Genomic DNA, 19749 nt, shown 5'->3' with positions numbered 1-19749 from the left:
AGATTCTGTAATCTAAAAGTGAGTATATGTCGTTAGCAAAATCAGCTTTTTACTACATGCACACAACTCTCCTTAACCAGTTGATGTGTCCATCATTAGATTATCATTTCCTTAGCTGTATTTTGATCTTTGCTAAAATGGAAATTCTCCTGCAAGAGGATCATACTTTAGGCTGTTTTCCATCATTTATTCTTCAGTGGGAATGCTTCCAATCTTATTCTGTGAGCAGGGTAGGGTGGGGGAGGGCATCTTGTACCTGGTAAGGCAAATGGGGAAGAAGTCTTACTGCCCGGGTGGGGGAGTGAAAGATGAGGAGTATCAGAAACAATAAAAATTGATTCAGTCTTGCTTAATAACAGTCCTAGACATCCATATTTATGTATTCTCTTTTTTATTTATTTTATTTTATTTTATTTATTTTTTAGGCGAGGCAACCCTTAGTTGACCTCACAGATTACAAGGACCTTGTCAGCCTACAATCCCTTATTTTTTTTATGCCTACAGCACCTGGTCTTCCTAGGTGGTCTCTCATCCAAGTACTAACCAGGCCCGACCTTGCTTAGCTTCTGAGATCAGACAGAATCGAGTTTGTTCAGGGTAGCATGGCTGTAGACCATATTTATGTATTTTCATTCTCAAAATAAAGAGAAAAACAATTTATTGGCTTATGTTTTAAAAGTATAGCTTTCATGTGGGTTAAAGGCAAGACATTTTGGTCTCCAATCTCATATTTCAGGGAGGGAGTAATAGAAATAGCATGCCCCTTGAAATCATGCTAAAGTATAAGCGCCACTTCAAGTAGAATTCATGCGCACTTAGTTTCGGCCCTAGCGTATGATTTACAACCATCCCTTAACTTACCTGGGAACAGTATACTGTTTGCAAGCACAGACTCTGGAGCCTGAACGAGTGAGTTTCCAGCTCCAATACCTACTACTCATATGGCCTTGGGTAAAATACTTAAATTCTCTTTGCCTCTGTTTCTGCACTTTTAAAATGGGATAGTAATATCTATTTCGTAGAGTTGTTTTATTACATGAGTTAACACATGTAAAAAATTTAAAACAGAGCCTGGAACAAAACGTGGGATCAATTAAAAGTTAATTAGTATTTTGTTGCCCATTTTATGATGGCTCCATCAAAGCCTATACAGCAGGGCTTCTCAACCATGGCACTACTGACATTTAGGGCCAGATCATTGTCAGTTGTAGAAGTGTCTTATGCACTGTAGGATATCTAGCAGCATCCCTAGCTTCTCTCCACTAGATACAGTAGCACTCCTCTCCCCAAGTTTTGACAATAAAAAAAAAATGTCTCCAGTTGTTGCCAAATGTCTACTGGAAGGCAAAATCATTGCTTATTGAGGGCCACATGGGTAAGGATACTGTGTTCTTTCCTCTATTCCCCCAGAATAAAGCAATAGGACTTAGAACCATTTTCTACGAGAGTTTATTGACTCTGGCTCCCAAAGTCATAGAGCCGCTGATGCTACTTTCAACCCACTGGAATATTCTTAGTCTAACTTGGCAAGAGAAGCAGAAGACAAATTGAAATAGTAATCTGACTTTGCATACCAGAGAGGGACATTAAAAAGGTCACTGGAAACTTATCTGGGTTGTCATCTGCACTTTTAGAAAGGAGGCATCAGTAATTGTACTCCTTGAGGTAGAAGGAAACCAGTCCCTGGACTTTAGAATAAAGTGTGAGAATGTTAGGCAAAGTCGTTTGGAATGAGTACTCGAGGTTTGAGAGCAAAACTCAATGTCTAGACAAAAGGTGACTTCCAACTCCAATGAAGTTATCTAAAATCCCAGCCCCAAAAATAACTCAGCCAGAATCATAACAAACCAATAGGAAAAAAAAATTGAAATTAGAAACCAGTATTTCTTTACTCCTCTTCCCCTTGCTTTCACCAATACAATTACATGGCAGTCACTGATTGTCTGAAGCAAAAGGAAACTGATAAACAATACTTGTGTGAACATTTAGAAATGTGTGAATCAAAGTGAAAGAAAGAAAAAAAACAATAAAATTAAATTAAGGTTTGGTCATGCTTTAGAAATGAAATTATTTCCCGTGTGACTTGTTCCAAATCAAAATGGAAACCTTTTTTTTTTTAATTATAAAATTCAATAATTACTTTTGCTAAATGCACCTCATCAGAGCTACTGATTTCTTCAAAGCAGATATGGAAGAAAAACATGTGTCAAATGCATTTGGCAAGCCAGATGTGCTCTTCTTCTTCTGCCCCAAATTGTTCTGATCCCATCACATAGTGAAATGTGAACAGTAGAGGCCTGTTAGAGGGTTACAGTATGTAACAAGAACATTCACTTATTCCAGTCCTTAGTGGGAAGGGATTGGGGTTAATTTACAACTTACCCCTGTTTTTGTTTTTGTTTTTTAAGTTTGAACAAGAAATAAAGAAAGCTTTTTTGAAAGCAAGTTGTTCTCTTTCACCAAAAAGGATATTGTTAGTGTTAATGCTAAAGAGTCTGGGCTTGTAGTAGGAAAAAAAAAATCTGTCTGTAGCCTTGAATTCAGCAATCTTGGATGCAGTCTCAGATTTGTTCCTCACTAGCTGTGTAACCTGGGGCAAGTTATAGAGCCCACGACAATCTCCAAATTTCTATATAGGAGACCCTGAAGGGTGGTGTTCTGCTTGAGACTTATCTGGAGGCAATGTTTGCACAGCAAACACAGTTTTTCTGAGACTTGTTTTTTTGTGGTAACTTTGGGGTGGATTAATGGAAATGAGCAGGTAAGCTAAAGCCCACTGTGGCACCTCTTGGCATTGCCACTGCGCTTAACCTCTCGCATTCTCAATTTCCTCATCTATAAAATGGACATTCATTCTTTCATTCAACGAATATTGATTGAATACCTGGATGCTAGACACTGTTCTAGGTGCTAGGGATTAAACTACTCCTACTTCACAGGGTTACTGCGGGGTTTAGATGAGATGATGCGTGATATATTACCTTGGAAACCGGAAAAATTTATGCAAATATAAAGTTAAAGAAATCCAATTGTCTCCTGCTTCTGGTCATGAAAAATCCAAGGATTCTCTGAATAAGAAAGAGAAATACTTGAAGGGTTGTACGACAGGCAAAATACTTACCACAAAAATCTCCCCTTCACAGGTCCAACGTTAAAGAATTTCTATTGACCTCAAACTTATAACTATGTTAAAGAACTTGAGAATTGTCCCATCCTTCCAGGTATTGCTATTCACCCTATTCTCCTCCCTGCTCACCCCACTAGGATACAAAATATCTTGTCATCTTCCAATGCCATGAAGCATTATGAAAGGCAAAGAAGAGAGGGAAGAAAGAAGAAGATGTTAGGAGCTCTCTTGAGCAATTGCATCACCAGCTTCCTTTTTTTTTTTTCAGTACCTTGCCTTGCAAGGATCACCTATCCATCTCTCAGTATTTGAGAAACTCAGTGAGGCAAAATTTTCTCGTGAATATTAGGGAGGGCAGAGGAAGCATACAGAGGATTTATAAGTGTTCAGTTCAGGCAAACAGAGACCCAAAGCCTCCTTTTTGAATTTGTACCAGCTTGCAATGCCATCTGAACCTTTTTTAAAAGCATAAGTTTCAGAGGGCGGTAAATGATTCAGAAGAAAAAGTGGATTATAATTTTCAATGATATTCTCCTAATTAAAGGTATAATCCAGAGGAGAAATTGACCAAGCTGTTAAGCAATAAATAGTCAACAATAAAATTAGAGAAGGTAAAAATTAGTGAGAGGAAGTCATTTTTGTTTGAAACTCTTGCCATTTCCCTCTTTCTTAGCATTGTGTTCACAGGGCTTGCCTTCTCCAACCCCTAAAAGGCATCTTTCACAATGCCAAGAGACCCAGTTGTCTTTTGGGGACATGAATCTTCTTTTCAAATAAAAATGATCCCTTGCTCAAGGGTAACAGGAGCCCTTATAGTATTAGTGAACACCTGCATAAAGATCAAGACTATTACTGATACCAGAAAAAGAATACAGGAAGGATCTCTGAGAGAAGACAGTGAAATCAGGAGAGAGGGGTAGAGGCTGAGAACTCAAAGTCATATCTAGCCTCTCTTTGACATGTCAGCACAAGGTTAGTCTTGTACATATAGTGATGGAAATGAATAATATAGGTATGATAACAACAGTGGCAAAAAAAAAAAGTAATACATGAAGCTAAAACATTCCTCTTTGAGGAACAATAAAGTGCAAATTACTCAAAACCATCTTCCCCTGACCTTTCGTTCATTCCATCCTTTCAAACTATTCATTCAGAACACATTGTACATATTTAGGGCTTAGTGATGTCCTAAACGCTAATACTCTCTTTGCAAATTACATAATATTTTGTCTGCAAACTGACAGTGCATTAATACCATAAATAAATTAGCAAATTATGCCTCTGTTGACATTATGCTTCCAATTTATTGGTCTGTTTTGTTAATGCAATTAATTCTTGACTATCAACATAACTAAACATGACTGTTGAAGCCTGTCAAAGTGAAAAATTATGCTCATGTCCAGATCAAGAGAAGAAATGGTCTCATTGTCCTTTGTTCTAGTACCACTACATTGAGCATATTGTGGTCAATTTTAGGGGCCACACTTTAGAGGGGACATTAACTTTTTTTTTAAATATCTAGAAAATGGTCACCAGAGGAGAACTAGAATTTGTGTCACAGATGAAGGCCCTTAAAATGTTTAGCCTACAAAAGAGATGATAAACAGATGACATGATGGTGGTACTGTTCAGGCTGTACATCATGTAGAAAAAAGACAGCATATTTATTCTACATCGCTTCAGAGGGTAGAATTAGGACAAGTGCATAGAACTACAATTTTAAGATTAACTCATTCCTCAGATACATAATGAGAGTTTCCTACATGCCAGGCATTATACTAGACACTGAAAATGCAGAGACAAAAACGACATAATCTCTACTCTCAAGGAGCTCAGATTCCACTGGGGATGACCATTACAAAGCAATATAATCAGTGCTACTTACAATGGAAAAATGGAAGCAGAGAAGAAAGACCGACCAATTCACGCAAAAGGCAGAAGTAGGATTGGAAGGGAGGACTCTCATGAAGGATGTCAGCCAAACAGAAAGAACTTTCTATCAACTTGAACTGTCCCACCATGGAGTAATCTACCTCCTGAGGCTCTTCTGAGCTAAGGAGTACTCAGTGTTAGAGGCATTTGAGTAAAGAAGCTGTTGCTGCATTGGGTAGGAGACTGAACCAGATGGTTTTTAAGATTTCATCTACCTCTAAAAATCTATTATTTTAATAACTCCAAATGGATCTTCTATTGACCAAGTGGATATTCTAATTTAACTCTTAGAGAAGCAGAAAATTTCATTCACCAGGTCTCTCAAATAGCTGTGTTCTGGTTAATGAGTATTTTAATGTATGATTCTCAACTGAACTACAAGACAAATTTAAAAGGAAAACTTGCCATCCTACCTATTTGTTTTTCACCAATAAAATTTTTAAATCCAAGTCAAATGGTTATGGTTTTTGTTGATGGCAGACCATGGGCATTCACCAGGGATATGTCTGGAGATCCAAATATGTGAATAAGACTTGAGCATATGATTTCCTTCATAAAATAAAGTAATGATTCTATAAATATGGGACAGAAGTAATTTATAATGCTATTAAATTCTGTCACTAAAACAAATTATGCTTCCTGTACTATAAAAATTTGTAATGTTTTTCAGCACTTTCTGTGTGCCAGGCACTAATCTAATTGAGATGCATGTATTAACTCATGTAATTTCTCCCAATAAACCATTGAAGTAGGCACTTTTTAAAAAATCATCCCATTTTGTGGATGAGGAAATTGAGAAACATAGGAGCTAGATAATTTGTGCACCTAGTAAGTGGAATTAAAAACCAAGCAGCGTGATTCAACACTCTCAACCACACCCCTATACAGTTACTTTGCACTTACTTAGGTCTACAAAGGAATACTTTTATGTACAGTAATGAGGAGTGACTAACACCATTGCAAAGATATAAGGTCTGAGTGGTGAGCTAAGTGCATTCACTAATCACTTGCTTCCACACACCAGCTTCACTGGGCCAAATTCAAATTTTTACCTCAACAAAAAAATCAAATTTCTCCATATCATTCACCTTAATTGTTTATTACAAATAGTTGGAACAATGACTTGAATCCATAAATGTTAGAGCTCTACTTAATATACTGTTTTGGATTCATCTGTTCCCACTCCATTCATCTATTTCTCCTTTTGCAGTTTACTTGCTAATTATCTAGCAATGCTAAGAGAATTTCTTGTGGCCTCTCTGCATAACCATTGTTTATTCCTTCTTAGGTACAGAATGAGGCTCTGTGTGCTGGAATAAATGAACCGTGGCGGGCTGGAGAAAAATGAGCTTGCTATTACACATCCTGCCCATAACTTTTTAAATCTCTCCCAGATACTTGAGCTAAGATTCAATCCTTTTTATTGCTTTCGGTATTTCAGCCAAAATAAAACAAACTGCAAAAAGAAAAGAAATGCTAGTAACTTTTTTTCTTCTTTTTGGTCTGAATGTTATGCTGTCACTTAAATACAAGTTAGGAAGATAAACATCTTAGCTTAAATTTTCTCAGTTATGAGCCATTTCTCCCTTCCTAAGTGCCTTCAGAATTCAGTCATCAACCAGGGCCTAATCATTTCTGCCACTTACTTTGCATTTACTGCATTCATTAATATCTGCTGCATGTACACCAAACACATTTAAAGTGAACACTTAAAGCACTGCCATTTATTCTCCTAGAAATGCATTATTACTTAAAAGAATAAACCTTTTAACCTGTACAACAATCAAAGAGCTCAAGGATATGAGTCCAAATTATAGTGCACTTGGATCAGAATTCATGGACTCATTTCCCTTTGTTTATAAATTTATCTTTGGAAGTGATGGCCTGTTTGTAAATAGTGTAAGAGACATATTGTTCTAACCTCATCCCCCTTTCACTTAGGTTTGATTAGGTCAAGATGAACACAAAATATCTCTTTGTAAGTACACAAAGACACATACACACCACAGTGTTGTCTATAATGCCAAAAAATAAAAGAAAATAAAGAAACAAAACTGACCTAAGTAAGAGTCCTTCAATAAGGAATTGGGTAAATAAATATGGTATATCCATCAACTGAAATACTATGCAGCCATGATAAAGAAGATAAATTTATTTCCATAGACATATAAAGATATGCAAGGGAATGATAAAGACCAAATTCAATACAGTGGTTACTTTTAGTCTGGAAGAAAGAGTATGCAATTAGGGAGGGGTACATAGGCAGACTTAATTGACTTCATAATGTTTTGCTTTTTAAGTTTTGTGGCAGGTACACAGGTGTTCTCACATTATTTTTTATATCATTCTATGCATCTGGATTATTTATTATTTTTTTTAATTCTTTGAGCAGCTGACTAGGAAATTCCTACCGAAATAAAGTAACTGAGAATGTATTTCATTATGATACTTAGAATTTGTTTTCTGTCAGATGAGGATAATGTGATGTGAAAAGAGTATAAATGTCAATGGGTGAGATTTCAATTTTAGAAGGCCTTGATTATTTGGGGGAAAGTTATTGATATGGACATCAAGGGCAGGCTAAGTGTCAAAAAATGGATTATAGATCATATATCCTGATTGGTTTAGCTGGTAATTGGACTTAATGATATATAGGGTAACTTCAGCTCTAGAGTTCTACAATGCTATAAACCTAGTGCTGCTAGCCATTTTTTACCAACCTTCTGATATCTTTGGCCATTAATTTAGTTGTCACCCTGATCAGCAAATATGTCTTGAGTGCCTACCATGTATCAGACATTGTGCTGGCTGCCAAGAGGGCTACGAAAATGAATCAGGCATGGACTTTGTCCTGAAGAACACCCGGTAACAGGAGGAAGACAGACTTATAACCAACCAACCTTAATGCAATATAGTGAGCTCTATAGCAAAGGTAGGAACAAAGTGCTTTGGGAAGAGAGCAAGAAAACACATATGTTGTGGCAGAAGAGAGTCAGGAAGACATGATATTTGCTCTGGATCTTGTAGGATGAATAGGGATACTTCAAGCAGAAGCAAAAGCATAAACAAAGGCATAAGATGTGAAAGTATGTAGCACATTTCAGTGAACGGTGAGTAGTCCAGTATGACCAGATCATAGGCAAGTGCAGCCAAGATCCTAAAAACTCTTGAAAATCATACACAAGAAGTTGAATTTTGTCCTGTAGGTATTAGGGAACTATCAGAGAATTTTAAACAATGAAATAACTTAATCAGATTTATACTTCGGAAGGCTCACTGAAGGATAAATTGGAAAGATGAAACCAGTAAATAAGTTAGGAAGCAATGTAATTAAGACCAAAAACTAATTAAGGCCTGCCCCAGGGCAATAGTAATGAGAATAGAAAGAAGACCAAAGGACAAATCCTATAGCATTTCTATGTTAGAATAAACATGGCATAACAAGAGGCTGAGAAAAGAATAAAAATCAAACTTTCTAGCTTAGATGTTATGTGCTTTACTAATAGAATTTAGGAGATCCAGGCTTTACAAGATAAATAATAAATTTGATTTAGAAATATTTAATCTGAAAGTGTCTCTAGGACCATCAGGTGGAGATGACCATCAGCAAGACTCATTAACTTTTTCCCTAAAAGATATATCTTGAATTCAACCTCTCTTTCCACCTCCATTTATCCCAGCCTAGTTCATGCCACAACCATCTCTCCCCTGGAGTATTAGAAGAGTAGCCTAACCAATCTCCTTACTTCCATTCTGGACCACTTTAATCTGTTCTCCACACACAAGCTGGAATAATGCTTTAAAATTTTAATTCGTATCTTTTCACACCCTGCCTCAGAATCCGCCAATAGTTTCCTATCATATGTAGAATAAATCCAAACTGTTTACCATAATGTACAGGGTCTTACAAGATTTGGCCTCTGATTATTCTCCTAATCTCACTTCCTACCATACTCCCTTTTGCTCATTTGGCTTCAGTCATATTGGTTTTTATTTCTGTTCTTTAAGTTTCTGTCTCAGCGAACAGTTTCAGTGGCTCAGTGAGGGTCTAATTGCCATAAACACAATGTGTAGTTTCCATGGTGACAGGTCTGTGAGTTCCAGCCCTCTGGAATTATTTGAGCAGATCCAAGAAGGCCTCAAAAAAGATGCAATGCAGCTGGCCAAAGTCCAGAGAATAGTAAATAAACAATGAAAAAAGCTGAGACAGGGGCCAGGAAACCCCATAAAAGTACACTAACAACATGGCATATATTTATAGTTTTTAATATGCTATCTCACTTCTGGTCAAAAATTAATTTAGAATTTTTCTCTAGAGATTTCACTCCTCAACCTAGCTTCCAACTCAATTGAAATTAAAGAAGTCATTGAGACCATGCTTCCTTTATAGTCTCCTGAATATCTAACATAGAGCTACAGGCATTTAGTACATGTTCTAAAGACCACCGAAATTGAAAGGAAATTTAATGGAATTTAATTAAATTCAAAATTCAGAAGAGTAAAGATGAGGGAAACCTGACTTGGTAGAAAGAAATAACAGTTTTGGTTGGGCCTCAACCTGAGTTGAGGGAGGGGTTCTATTCACTCTGTTCTTCACACCTCCAGTAGGCATTTATATAATTTGTGAAGTGCTCCTCCTGACTAGTCAGTCTAGTACCCACCTGGCACCATATACAGTTATTACCATGTTATCAATTATATTCCCTATGCTGTACTTTACATCCCTATGACTATTTCATACTGCCAATTTGTACTTCTTAATTCCTTCACCTCTTTAACCCCACCCCCAAACTCCTCTCCCATCAGGCAACCATCAACTTGTTCCCTGAATCTATGAGTTTGTTTCTGTTTCGTTTGTTGATTTTGTCCTTTAGATTCCACATACAAGTGAAATCATATAGTATTTGTCTTTGTCTGACTCATTTAATTTAACATAATACCTTCCAGGTCTATCCATGTTGTCACAAATGGTAAGATTTTATTTTTTATGGCCGAGTAATATTCCACTGTATCTACCATACCTTCTTTATCCATTGGTCTACTGATGGGCAGTTAAGTTGCTTCTATATCTTGGCTATTGTAAATTATGCTCCAATGAACATAAGGATGTATGTATTCTTTCAAATTACTGTTTTGGGTTCTTTTGGATAAATATCCAGAAGTGGAATTGCTGCGTCATAAAGTAGTTCTATTTCTAATTTTTTGAAAAAACTCTATACTGTTTGCCATAGTGGCTGCACCAATTTGCAATCCCACCAACAGCGCACAAAGTTTCCCGTTTCTTCACATCTTAGCCAACACTCGTTTTTTGATTTATTGATAATAGCCATTCTGACAGGTGTGAGGTGATATCTCATTGTGGTTTTAATATGCATTTCCCTGATGATTAGTGATGTTGAGCATCTTTTCATATGGCTATGGGCCATATGTATATCCTCTTTGGAGAAAGGTCTATTAAGGTCCTCTGTCCATTTTTTAATTGAATTGTTAGGGTTTTTTGGTGTTAAGTTGCAAGAGTTCTTTATAAATTTTGAATACTAACCCCTTATCATAGATATCATTCTCAAATATCTTCTCTTATTCAGTAGATTATCTTTCCATTTTGTTCATGGTTTCCTTTGCTGTACAAAAACTTTTTAGTTTGATGTCTCATTTTTTATTTTTTTTATTTTGTTTTCCTTCCCCGAGGTGACATATCAGAAAATAATGTTACTAAGAGCAGCGTTAAAGAGATTACTGTCTATGTTTTCTTCTAGGATTCTTATGGTATAGGGTCTTACATTTTAAGTCTTGAATTGATTTTGAGTTTATTCTTGTATATAGTGGTTCAGTTTCATTTTTTTGCATGTATCTGTCCAGTTTTCCCAACACTATTTATTGAATAGACTATCTTTACCCCATTGTATATTGTTGCCCCCTTTATCATAGATTAATTGACCATATAGGCAGAAGTTTATTTGGGGGCTCTCTATCCTATTCCTTTGATATATGTGTCTGTTTTATGCCAGTACCATGCTGTTTTGATCGCTATAACCTTGTGGTATGGTTTGATATCAGGCAGTGTTATACCTCCAATTTTGTTTTTCTTTCCCAAGATTGCTGCGGCTATTCTGGGTCTTTTGTGGCTCCATATAAATTTTAAGACTATCTGTTCTAGTTCTGTGAAAAATGCCATTGGTATTTTGACAGGTTTGCAATGATTCTCATATAGATTGCTTTGGGTAGTATGGACAATTTAACGATGTTAATTCTTCCTATCCGTGAGCACAATATCTGCTTCCATTTATTTGTATCTTCTTCAATTTCTTTCCTCAGTGGCTAATAATATTCTGAGTACAAGACTTTTACCTCTTTGGTTAAACTGATTCCTAGGTATTTTATTATTTTTTCATGCAATTATAAAAGGGACTGTTATCTTAATTTTTTTCTGGCAGTTTGTTGTTGGTGTATAAAAATGCAACTGATCTCTGAGTTTTAATTGTGTATCTTGCCACTTAACTAAATTCATTTATTATGTCTGATAATTTTTTGGTGAAATCATTAGGGTTCTCTATATATAGTACCATATCATTAGCAAATAATGAGTTTTACTTCTTCCTTTCTAATTTGAATGCCTTTCTTTTTTTAGTCTGATTGTTGTGGCTAGGACTTCCAATACTATGTTGAAAAAGTGGTGAAAGTAGATAACCTTGTTTTTTCCTGGTTGTAAGGAAATGCTTTTAACTTTTCACCATTGAATATGTTAGTTGTGGGTTTGTCGTAGATGGCCTTTATTATGTTGAGATATGTTCCCTTTATTCCCACCTTGCTGACAATGTTTATCATAAATGGATTCTAGATTTTGTCAACTGATTTTTTGCATCTTTTGAAGTGAAAGTCTGATTTTTATTCTTCATATTTTTAAATTTTTTAAATTTATTCCCAGCTTTATTGAAATATAATAGACAATTGTTTGCTCATATTTACATTGTTTGATTCAAATAGTTTTTTTCAATTATAGTTGGCATACAATAATATATTAGTTTCAGTGGTACAGTGTAGTGATTAGAGCTCAAGTGATCATCCAACTAAATCTAGTACACCTCTTCCCCCTTATGTATTTATTACAACATTGTTGACTATTTTCCTTATGCTATATTTTATATCTCTATGTCTATTTTGTAACTATCAATTTTTATTTCTTAATTCCTTTGCTCTTTTTCACCGTACCCCACAACCCCCCTCCCGTCTGGTTGCCCTCAAAATATTATATGTATTTATGACTTTGTTTCTGTTTTTGTCATTACTGTTGTTTATTTTGTTTCTTAGATTCCTCATGTACATGAGATCATGCGATATTTGTCTTTATCTAACTTACTTCATTTAGCACAATACCCTCTAGAGACATAAAGGTAATATCTTTTTCCAACTTTTTCTTTTTATTCTGTGTGTGTCTTTTAATCTGAAGTGAGTCACTCATAGACAGCATATGTAGGAGTCTTGTTTTCTTATCCAATCAGCCACCCTATCCTTTGGTTGGAGCACTTAATTCTTTTCTATTTGAGGTACTTATTGATAGATATTTAGTTATTACCATTTTTTAAACAATGTTTTTGGAAATTTTTCCCCTCTTTAATTCCCCCCCCAACCCCCACCCCCAACCTAGGGATGCTGCCGCTTCCACTCAAGGACTGGATCTCTGAAGGTGAGACGTCTCCCCCTACAAGCCCACGGCATGCACCCAGGGCCAGGTGCACCCAAAGCCAGGTGCACCTGGGGCATGGTCTGTGGCTCAACCCAGGGTGTGAAACCAGGACCTCCTGCATGTAAAGCAGATGCACTAACCACTACACTATGGAGCCACCCTATTACTATTTTTTATTCATGATTTTGATACATGTTTTTTCTTCTTAAATAAGTCTCTTCAACATTTCCTGTAATATTGGCTTGATGTTGATAAATTCCTTTAGTTTAATTTTGTCTGGGAAGCTCTTTATCTGTCCCTCGACTCTAAATGATAGTTTTGCTGGATAAGGTATTCTTGGTTGTAGATCTTGGGTTTTCATCACGTTGAATATTTTGTGCCAAGCCCTCTGTCCTGCTTAGTTTCTTTTGAGAAGTCAGCTGCCAGACTTATGGGTGCTTATGGTGCTCCCTGCTTTTCTCTTGCTGCTTTTATGATTCTCTCTTTGTATTTAACCTTTGGCATTTTAATTATGATGGGTCTTGGTGTGGGCCTCTTTGGGTTTCTCTTTCTTGGGACTCTCTGAGCTTCCTGGGGTTGTATGGCTATTTCCTTCACCAGGTTAGGGAAGTTTTCCATCATTATTTCTTCAAATAGCTGTTCAATGTCAGGTATCTCTATGACGCAGATGTTTTCATATTTAATGGTGTCCCATAAGATCCTTAAATTATTATTGTAGTCTTGGCTTCTTTTTTCTTGTCATTCTGATTGAGTGTTCTTGGCTTTCCCGTCCTCCGTATAGGTCATTTAATCCTCTTCTCTATTCGCTCTGTTTATTCCGTTTAATATACTTCTCATCTCATATAATGTGTTCATTTCTGACTGATGCCCTTTTATAATTCCTATTTCCAATTTTATGCTTTTTTCCTCTTTGTTAAAGTTCTCACTGAATTCATTGAGCATCTTTACAACCAGCGTTTTGAACTCTGCATCTGTTAGATTGCTTGACTCCATTATTCCTCAATCTCTATTCTGTTCTCTCATATGGTTTCTGCTTCTTTGTCTTCCCATTTGAATGCCTTTCTGTGTCTGTTTCTATATACTAATCAAAGCTCCTAAGTCTCCTGGTCTTATTAGCATGACTTTGTGTAGTAGGTGTACAGAGGCACAGTCCTGAGAGGAGTTCAGCAACAGGCAAGTTTTAGCTCCAGCCTGTGTTCCTATAGAACCACCTGTTAAGATTCAGCAAGCAATCTACAGGTGCTGTACTTATAGTTGCCTCAAGAAACCATGCCAGAAACCAAGGTCAGCTGCCACCAGTGTGGGTCTTGGGGCTTGCTCAACAAGTTGCACAAGACTCACCAAAGACACAATTGAATGTGGCTGGATAGGGCTATGAGTTGGTGGAGGCAATATTTCAGAGAATCCTCTGGGTGGAGTAACCTCAGTTATCCAGTCTGATGACGTCTCAGCTATGATGGTGCTGTGTGAACACAGTGGGAGGAGGGAGGGCTGAATAGAGGAACAATGGATACCACCGGCACTTCTGCCCAGGAGGAAGCCTGGCCTCCAGCCTTCACTCTGACAACTCAGTGGCCCCCTGTAAGTCCCTGGTGCCCCCCACCCCACCCCAAGCAGCTGACTGGGTGCTGGTGCTCAGAGCAAGCAAGTCCAACATTGTGAAAGTCTGGTCACAGACATGGCCCCTTTAAGAGGTGTCTGCAGCTGCTGGCTGCCGCTGCCACCGCCTCCATCTCACTCAGCTGCTCAGGACCAGCCAGCCTCGCGTCCTTGCCCTGTCCTACCTTTTACCATTGCAGAGTGATTTCTTAGATTTCTCCCTAGTTGTATGACTTGTTTATCTAGATCCCAGATGATTTTTTTCTTGCTGTTTGCTCCTTGTTCCTGTCACAACTTTGATTTGGTCACCAGAGAGATGAACAGAGCCTCTATCACCTACGCCATTTTCCCCCCTCTACTCTGTCTTCTGATTGAAACATGTAAACCATTTACATTTTTGATAGGTATGTAGTTATTGCCATTTTATTATTTATATTTATTTCCTTTTTTGTTTGTTTGTTTTTATTTCTCCCTTCTTTTTATAGAGTCCCTTTAACATTTTTTTGTAATACTGGTTTGGTGGTGATGAACTCCTTAGCTTTTTCTTGTCTGGGAAGCTCTTTATATCTCCTTCATCCTTAAATGATAGACTTACTGGGTAAAGTAGTCTTGGTTGTAGGTCCTTGCTTTTCATTACTTTGAATATTTCATGTCAATCACACCTGGCCTTCAAAGTTTCTGCTGAGAAATCAACTGACAGTATTATGGGTGCTCCCTTATAGGTAACTAACTACCTTTCTCTTGCTGCTTTTAAGATTCACTTTTTGTCTTTAACCTTTGACATTTTAATTACATCGTGTCTGTCTTTGGGCCTCTTTGGCTTCATACTGTTTGAGACTCTACACTTCCTGGACTTGTATGTCTATTTCCTTCATCAGGTTAGGAAAATTTTCCATCATTATTTTTTTCAAATAGGTTTTTAATTCCTTGCTCTCTCTTCTCTTTCTGGTACCTCTATGATGTGAATGTTGGTACATCTGATGTTGTCCCAAAGGTCTCTTAAACTATCCTCATTTTTTAAATTCTTTTTTCTTTTTATTGTTCTGATTGGGTGCTTTATTCTACCTTGCCTTTTAAATCATTTATTTGATTCTCTGCTTCATCTGATCTGCTACTGATTCTTTCTAGTGTATTCTTCATTCCAGTTATTATATTCTTCGTTTCTGACTTTTTTTTATGGTTTTTATCTCTTTTATGGTTTCTGTCTTGCTATCTCTTTGTTGAAGTCCTTACTAAGTTCCTTGAACATCCTTATAATAAGGGTTTGTTTTGTTTTGTTTTGTTTTGTTTTGTTTTTTAACTTTGCTTCTGTAGATTGCTTGCCCCCATTTCACTTAGTTCTTTTTCTGGAGCTTTGTTCTGTTCTTTCACATGGGGCATGTTTCTTTGTTTTCTCATTTTGGCTGCTTCTCTCTGTTTGTGTTCTTTGTGTTAGGTAGATCTGCTACATCTCCCAGTCTTGGCAGATTTGCCTTATGTAGTAGGTACCCTGTGTGGCCCATTGGCACAGTCTCCCTTCTCATCTGTGCCATGTACTTCAGAGGTGTCCCTCATTTAAGTTGTGTGTGTCCTCCTATTGTAGTTGAGCCTCGATTACTGTTGGCACATCAGTAAGTGGACTGACTCTCAAGCTGAGTGGTTGTGAGGATTGGTCATGACCACAGCATACAAGTGGCTGTGTGGGGACTGACCCATAGAGCAGGATGTGCCCCAACAGACTCTGGTACCTACGAAGACAACCCTTTGGGGGTGCTGTTTATAGAGCTAATTGGGTGGTGTTCTGCTATGGTTCGAAGCATGCTGCTGGGTGTGCTAGTTCTAAGGCCTCTTGAAAGGAGCTCCAGTGCAGGCCAAGGTCAGCCACTGCTGATGACTCTTCTAGAACTACCTGGTAAGACCTACGAAATGATCCACAGTTGGTCGCTGTCTGTGCTGGACCATGAGTTATATTGGAAAGGCCACACTGCAAACCGAGGCCAGCCCTCACCAGTACTGGGCTTTAGGAAGCTCAGCAAAAGGCTGAGGGAACCCATAGGCCTACCACCATCTGCCAGCTGTCCATAAGTCTCAGACATTGAAAGAGCCTTGTGTGCTGTAGGTGATACGGGCATTGGGTGGGGCAAGGTTCGGGGAGTCACCAGCATAGGATGAGTGGTATATAACAGCTTAATGCATATTCAGATTTGGTGCCAATGCCAAGCCTGGAGCCATTCTACAAAAGGCTCACAGCACACCAAAGCCAGCCGCCACCTTCCTGGGGCTCCACAGACCCCAGAGAATTGCCCAAGAAAAACTACAGCACAGGCCAACAATGGTTGCAGTTGCCTGCCAGCTATTAAAAAGCCTCTGGTGATACACAAGTTGAGTGGGGTGTTGTCCTGAGAGTCACCAGAGTGGAGTGATCGCAGTTCACCAAGCCAATGAGAGTTCACATTTGGCCGTGTGCGGGAAGGGCTCAACACAGGTACAAGGGTTAATTTCCCTCCAGCCACTGCCCTAAAGCCACATAGTTCAGACTTTCCCTGTATGTCTCTGGCATCTCCCCAGCCACTGTCCCTCTGCCAGAGCCCAGGGTGAGTGCCTGGGAGTGAAAGAGTCTGTGTGTGGGCCCTTTAAGAAGATACCTCTGTTTTCCAGGCACCTTCTGTCTCTCCCAGAAGGATTCAATCCCAGCTAATTTTCACAGCCATGTGTTGTGAGGGCTGCTCTTCCCGTTACTGGTGCTCCAACATAGGGAGGCTGGTGTGTGTCTGGAGCCCCTCGCTTCTCAGTAGGGATCTCTGTAGTGAGATATCCCTCCCAATTCTTGACCATCACACATGGGTGTGGGACCAGCTCCTTTTACTTCTCTGCTCCTCCTACCAGACTTATCATGGTTTTTTCTCTATATCCTTAGTTATATGACTTTTATTCACCTAGTCTTTGGATGGTTCCCCAGGTTGATTGTTCTATATTTTGGATGAAATTTTAATACGGTCAATGTAGGGAACAAGCACAGCATCCACTTACTCCACCATCTTGACCAGAATTCCTGATAAGCATTTGTGAATTAGAATAGAATAGAAAATATCAGAGAGGTAGTGTGCTTGCCTCCTCTCACAACCACATCAAAATTACAACTAGAGAACAGTCATCAATGTAAGTTCCCTAAAGTCTAGCTGAACAAAAGTACTACAACTGGAAATACACAGAAGAGGCCACCTTGAGATTGGAAAGAGGGGCAGAGATGTGGAACAGGATGGTCCCACACCCACATGTATTGGTTAAGAATCAGGAGGGATATCTCAGCTGTGAAAGTCCCTCAGTAGGAGAAAAGGGTCCCAGTCTCACACCAGGCTCCCCAATCCAGGGTTCCAGTGCTGGGAAGAGAAGTCTCCATAACTTCTGGTTGTGAAAAGCAGTGGAGATTGTGCCTGAGTGAGACGGAGGGCTGCTGGAGTATTGGTTGTTCCTCTTAATGGCCAGTGCATGGACTTACTCATTGACAAACTCACTCACTCTGGGATCAAGCATTGGGGAAGCAGCTTGAAAGTTGTCAGGAACATGTGGAGAAACACAGAATTGTCTGACTTCAGGGCAAGGACTGTAAGGGCATCTTTCTCCCAGACAGAAGTGCTGGCAGAAGCCATTGTACCTTTATTGAGCCCTCCCCCTCCCCAACATGCAGATGCAGGCAACCACCATATCTGAGTCTCCATTAACTTGGCTTACATTGGTTGCCCTACCCTGGAGGGTCCCTAAACCTGGCTCCACCCAACTCGTAAGCCCACCCAACTGCCTCCAGTGGCTTTTCCATATTAATGACCTGTCTTGGCTCATGTTGTGAACTTTCCTAAAATCTCTCAAAGGTTCACAAACCCCAAACAATCAATATCTGGCCTCATAGTGCCCCATACCACTTTCTGAGCAGCCCAAAGCCCAGCACTAGTGGCGGTCAGGCTTGGTCTCTCAAGGCACCTCCAAGCCCAGCAAGTTGACAGCCATCTGTGGATTGCTTGGTGACTCTTTCCAGGTAGCCCTGGGAAGGGCATAGGTTTCTGATGAACTTGATTTAAGGTGGGGTCTCTTCCAGTAGGCTCCAAGGACCAGTGTGCACAGTGGCTGGTTTCAAACTGAGTCAGAGCACTGCCCAGGGCTGCATCCAAAGATGACACAAAGGGAAAACAGGGCAGGCACCAGAGCCCTGCTAAAAGGAATCCTGCTCTGTAGGTTTAGCCCCTGCACAACAGCTTCTACACTTCAGTCCCTGGCCAGTCTTCACAACCAATCAGCTCAAAGGTCAATCTCTCTCATTAACATACAGACAGCAACTAAGGCTCAACTACAACAGGAGGGCACGCACAATACATACAAGGAACACATCTGGAGCACCTTGCTCAGGTGACCAGGGTGACTGTGCAACTGCGCCCCACAAGGCATCTATTACATAAGGCCACTCTACTAAGACCAGGAGACTTAGGAGCACTGCCTAATACATAGAAAAAAACACAAGGAGGCAGCCAAAAGAAACAAGTCCCAAATGAAAGAATAGAACAAAGCTCCAGAAAAAGAACTAAACAAAAAGAAAACAATCAATCTACCAGATGCAGAGTTCAAAGCACTGGTTATAAGGATGTTCAATGAATTGAGGGGAAGAGTAGATGAACTCAGTGAGAACTTTAACAAAGAGATAGAAAACATAAAAATTGAGGTATAAAACATAAAATAGCCAGTCAGAAATGAAGAATACAATAACTGAAATGAAGAATACTGTATAAATGACACTAGATTAGATAAAGCAGAGGATAGAATCAGTGATTTAGAAGATAAGGTAGCAGAAAACACCCAAGCAGATTAGCAACAAAAAAGAATCCAACAAAATGAGGCTAGTTTAAGGGGCCTCTGGAACAACATCAAGCATACCAAATTTGCATCACAGGGATACCAGAAGGAGAAGAGCAAGAGAAAGGGATTTGAAGAAATATTTGAAGAAATAGTTGAAGAAATATTTGAAGAAATAATGATGGAAAACTTTTCTAACCTGGTGAGGTAAATAGACATACAACCCCAGGAAGCACAAAGAGTCCCAGACAAGATGAACCCAGAGAGGCCCACACCAAGACACATCATAATTAAAATGTCAAAGGTTAATGAAAAAGAGAGAAATTTAAAAGCAGCAAGAGAAAAGCAGTTAGTTACCTACAAGGGAGCACCCATAAGACTGTCAACTGATTTCTCAGCAGAATCTTTCAGGTTAGAAGAAATTGTCACAAAATATTCAAAGTAATGAAAAGCAGGAACCTACGGTCAAGATTACTCTATCCAATAAAGCTACCATTTAGAATCAAAGGACAGATAAAGAGCTTCCCAGACAAGAAAAAGCTAAAGAGTTCATAATCACCAAGCCAGCATTAGAAGAAGTGTTAGA

At 38.7% G+C, this 19749-nt stretch overlaps 1 protein-coding gene and 1 pseudogene across 1 annotated transcript in view; one reads left to right on the top strand and one right to left on the bottom strand.

Annotated features, from left to right (window-relative positions):
* LOC102892117 (glutamate receptor 3) overlaps window positions 1–19749 on the top strand; it is a 362305-nt gene that overhangs the window by 311088 nt on the left and 31468 nt on the right.
* On the bottom strand, window positions 496–614 carry LOC112484945 (annotated as a pseudogene).

The sequence above is a fragment of the Pteropus alecto genome, unplaced genomic scaffold (genome assembly GCF_000325575.1).
Source record: "Pteropus alecto unplaced genomic scaffold, ASM32557v1 scaffold208, whole genome shotgun sequence".
Taxonomy (NCBI): Eukaryota; Metazoa; Chordata; class Mammalia; order Chiroptera; family Pteropodidae; genus Pteropus; species Pteropus alecto.
This window is presented reverse-complemented; position numbering and strand designations above follow the sequence as displayed.